The sequence below is a fragment of the Lontra canadensis genome, unplaced genomic scaffold (assembly GCF_010015895.1).
Source record: "Lontra canadensis isolate GAN:19392208 unplaced genomic scaffold, GSC_riverotter_1.0 scaffold16, whole genome shotgun sequence".
Lineage (NCBI taxonomy): Eukaryota > Metazoa > Chordata > Mammalia > Carnivora > Mustelidae > Lontra > Lontra canadensis.
The window spans coordinates 1,435,828-1,440,849 of record NW_022631010.1 but is presented as its reverse complement, the minus strand read 5'-3'; the positions used below and the strand labels follow the sequence as shown (position 1 = coordinate 1,440,849).

At 46.0% G+C, this 5,022-nt stretch overlaps 1 pseudogene; it reads right to left on the bottom strand.

Moving 5' to 3' along the window:
* Positions 1–4,416: 4,416 nt before the first annotated feature.
* LOC116868813 lies at positions 4,417–4,517 on the bottom strand (annotated as a pseudogene).
* Between the last annotated feature and the right edge of the window lie 505 nt (positions 4,518–5,022).

The following is a 5,022-nucleotide window of genomic DNA, read 5'->3' as shown; positions in this document are numbered from 1 at the left end:
CATCTCTCTCTGCCTGCCTCTCTGCCTACTTGTGATCTCTGTCTGTCGAATAAATAAATAAATAAATCTTAAAAAACAAAAACAAAAACAAAAAAAAACTGAGGATCAGGAAAACCCGGCTGGTAAAGCTGCAGAGCCAGGATCTGAACCCATTTCCACCCAGCCCCAAGGTGCAGACTCACGGTGCCAGGGTTCTGCTGCTTTGGCTGTGATCACTTCTGCTTCCCACACATAGACGCCTTTCCTCTCTCTCCTCTGCCACTGAAGGGGGCCCTGAAAGGTCCAACAATATAGTGTCCCCCTCCCCACACCCTTCAAAATTCATCTAAGTATCCTGGTGCCTCCCGCCCAAGAAGAACTTTCCAGTAGTGTGCCCTTAGAAACCACACTGTGTTGTTTTGGTTTTGGCAAACAGCTTTGTAAAGTGTGTTATAACCACCCCTCCCCCAAAGTATAAAGTCTGAATTAGTTGCCAATTTTTTTTTAAATGGGAGCGTTCCCACAGAAATCCATATTTCTAGGTTCTCTTGAAAAATGATCAGGTCTGGCAAATGAGCGTTATGTTGTCCTACAGCTATGGGTGGGCAAGCTGGGTGTTAACTGCCCTCTTTAGATGGTGTTTAAGTTCTCCAGGCCAACATCCATCCCCGGCCCTGGTCCACTTCAGTCGTTCTGACAGTCTGGTGTCTGGTTCACTTTTCTCAACGATCCAGGATCTCAACAATCCCTGGTTGCCAGTCTCATTGGCACAGTGGCCAATGAGTTGTTTGCCCCTACGCTAGATGTCCCCGCATTGCAAGACTTCCTGTGTTGCTTATAATGTACCTATCTTCCAGTTGCCCCTGGGATCCGAAAATGCAAGCATTAAAAATAACCCCTTAGGAGTGCCTGGCTGGCACAGTCAGTAGAGCGCGCGATTCTTTATCTTGGAGTTGTGAATTCAAGCCCCAAATTGGGTGTGCAGATTACTTAATAAAATCTTTATAAAAAATAATAATAACCCCTGAAACTCAAGCTTCCTTGGGCCTTGGATCCTTGTAGCCTCCCTTTGAGGTGGACAGAGCTGGAATTATTACGCATTTGACAGAAGAGTAAACAGGGATAAGGTCTTGCCAGAAGCATCCCAGAGTCAGCAGGGGACAAAAGCCTGGGGCTTTAAAGCTCCTGGCCAGATAGGCAGTTTGACGCAGCAGCGGTCCTGTGGTGTGAGGATCAGATGATAAGGATTGTGCGCTGAGATCCTGGCTCCTGGGGGTGGAAGAGGAGGGTCCAGACGGAGGACAGAGAGCTTGGCACCCCTGCCCCATGGTGCTTTGAAGCTAAATGTTTGTCAGTCTCTACCGCTGTATAGCAACCCCCCCCCATGCTTAGTGGCATGTAACAACAGTAATCATTACTACTGCCTTTTGGTTTGGGGGTTAATGGAGCTCAGCTGGGCAGTTCTTGGTCTTAGTTTCTTTCGCAGTTGCGGTTAGGTAGTGGCTGGACTGGTGTCATCTTAAAGGCTTCCTCACACACATGGCTGCCAGTTGGTGCGGGCTGTCAGCTGGGACCTCGGTGAGGCTGTCAGGAGGAAACCTGCAGGTGGTCTCCCCGTGTGGCCTGGGCTTCCTCTTAGCATGGGCTCCCCAGGGGAGTGTCCCAAGAGAGAACCAGGCAGGATGGGTGTCACCTTTTATTTTTTTTAACTGTTTCTTTTTGTGTTGTTTTTTTTAATAGATTTTATCCATTTATTTGAAAGAGAGAGGACAAGCAGTGGGGCAGGGGCAGAGGGGAAATGAGACACAGACTGATCCCTGACTTACTTTTCTCACCAGCCCAGAATCATCCCAGTGAAACTCCCCACTGAGCAGGGAGCACAACATGGGGCTCAATCCCAGGATCCCAAGATCATGACCGGAACCGAAGGCAGTCACCCAACTGACTGAGCCACCCAAGCACCCTTTTTAAACTATTCTTTAAAAAAAAATTTTTTTCTAGCTTTATGGAGGTGTAATTGACATACAACATTGTGTAAAGTATACAGGGGTACCTGGGTGGCTCAGTTGGTTAAGCATTTGCCTTAAGCTTCTCCCTCTCCCTCCTTCTCCCTCTCCCTCTGCCTGCCACTTCCCCTACTTATGCGCTCTCTCTCTCCATCAAATAAATAAATAAAATAAAATGTACAATGTGATGATTTGACAATCATATGTATTGTGAAAATCTGAACACAATAAAGTTAGGTAACTGTATAGCTATCATTCACCTCACATAATTATCAGTAATTTTTTTCTTGTGGTGGTAATGGTGGTGATGAGAACCTTTAAGATCTACTCTCTTAGCAACTTGTAAGTATACCATATAGTACTGCTAACTCTAGTCACCATCTTTTTTAAAAATTCTTTTTATTTATTTGACAGAGAGACACAGCAGGAGAGGGAACACAAACAGGGAGATTGGGGGAGGGAGAAACAGGCTTCCCGTTGAGCAGGGAGCCCAATGCTGGGCTCAGTCCCAGGACCTGGGATCATGACCTGAGCTGAAGGCAGACGCTTAATGACTGAGCCCCCCCAGACGCCCCTATAATCACCATCTTGTAATACATTCCACAACTTATTCATCTTCTAACTGGAAGTTTATGCCCTCTGACCAACATCTTCCCATTTCCCCCACTCCCAGCCCCTGGCAACCACCGTTCTATTCTCTGTTTCTATGTTTGGCTTTTTGAGATTCCACGTACAAATAAGACCTGCAGTATTTACCTTTCTTTGTCTGATTTACTTCACTTACAATGCCCTCAACTCGGTCCATGTTGTCCCAAATGGCAGGATTTCCTTCTTTTCTTTTTTCCAAAGATTTGTTTATTTTAGAAAGATAGAGAGAAAGAGCCCATGAGTGGGGAGAGAGACAGAGGGAAAGGAAGAGAGAGAATCCCAAGCAGGCTCCCTGCCTAGCACAGAGCCTGATGCAGGGCTCCAGCTCACAACCCTGAGATCATGACCTGAGCTGAAACCAAGAGTCAGACACCTAACTGAATGAGCCACCCAGGCACCCTAGGATTTCCTTCTTTTTATGACTGGATAATGTTCCATTGTGTGGGGGAAAGTGGCATATTTTTTCTTTATCCATTCATCCATTGATGGACAGTCAGGTGTTTCCATGTCTTGGCCATTTTTTGGTATCACCTCTTAGGATCTAGCCTTGGAATTGATATTGGCATCACTTCCACCATACTGTTATTTGAAGCAGTCACAGAGATCCACTCAAGTTCAAGAGAAGGGGCCATAGATTCTACTGTTCAATTGGAGAGTGACAAGTCTCTAGAAGAACATGAGGGATGGAAGCTATTGATGTGGTCATTTTTTTAAAAATATGCTCTACCACACCCAATAAGGAAGTGGGGAGCTCTGGAGTCAGATGCCTGGGTTAGAATCCAAGCAGTACCCTGAGTACTCTGAGTTTCATTTCCTCATCTATAAAATGAGACTAAAAATAACACCTGTTTCGTGTGATTTCTCTGAGGATTGTATGAGTCAAGGTCCCAAAGGTCCAAAGGCCAGGTACCTGGCACATGGCCAATGTTCAGTCACTATCACTGTCATCATGCCAAGCTCTGATGAGTGGGGGTCACCACCCAGGCCATTGCCTGTTTATATGTGCATGAGGAAACCTGGAGGTATGTTCAAGGATGAATGTGTGTGCATGGACCCACATGCCTAGAGGAGCTGAATGAGTGTGTACATGTGTCAGTATGAGGACTTACCTAGGTAGGACCTTGAGTGCAGGCCTGCCCATGCACGTGGGCACCTGCAGGACTATGGGAGTGTGTGAGTGTGTGAGACTGGGGAGTGAGAATGACTGAGGGTGAGTGTGTGTTCACAGCTGCACACAATTAGTAATGGATGGGGGCAGATGGAGCCGTGAAGATCCATGAGAGTGTGGGATATGGCCAAGCGTGTATGTTAGATCGTGTGTGCCTATGTACGTGAGCCTGGGTGTTTTCTGAATGGTATCTGTCCGTGCTTGATGCTTGGGAAAAAATGAGAAGATGTAGAAAAAAGAATGTTTTCAAACCTTCCCAAGGATGTTTGAATCAAATGAACCCTTGGGGACTGTGACCAGCTGGAAAGACTAGGCAAGCCAGGTGGAGGGGGGTGCAGAAAGGCTTTTCTGAGGTTCCTAATCACACTTGGGCTGAGAACCAGGGACCCTATTAGGGCCAACAGCTTCCCCCACACAGTTGTCTCTTTAGCTTGGATGACAGATTCACACCTGGGGCCTCTTCCTCTTCATTCCCACCACTATTAGTAGATCATTTGTTCATTCATTCAAAACATTTTTTTAGTCAACTAGTTTATTCTCTTTTTTTGTTTTAATTTTAATTCTAGTTAATTAATTCTAATTAATTAATTTTAATTTGTACGTTAGTTAACATACAAATGTATGAAGCACTTCATGAATTTGCTTGTCAACCTTGCAGGGGCCATGCTAATCTTCTCCATATTATTCCAGTTTTAGTCTATGTGCTGTCAAAGCGAGCTAGTCATTTAGATTTTTATTGGATACCAGGGCACCTGGGTGGCTCAGTCATTAACCATCTGCCTTCGGCTCAGGTCATGATCCCAGAGTCCTGGGATTGAGCCCCGCATTGGGGTCCCTGCTCTGCAGGAAGCCTGTTTGTCCCTCTCCCGCTCCCCTTGCTTGTGTTCCCTCTCTTGCTGTCTCTCTCTCTCTCTTTCAAATTAATAAATAAAAACTTTTATTTATTAATTTTATTTATTTATTTGACAGAGAGAGATCACAAGCAGGCAGAGAGGCAGGCAGGGAGAGAGGAAGGGAAGCAGGCTCCCTGCTGAGCAGAGAGCTCGATGTGGGGCTCGATCCCAGGACCCTGAGATCATGACCTGAGCCGAAGGCAGAGGCTTTAACCCACTGAGCCACCCAGGTGCCCCCAAAATCTTTTTTTTTTAAATGTTCGAACATTTACTGAATATTTACTGTGGACCAGGAACTTTGCTAGAGGCTGGGGATAAAGCCCCTGTC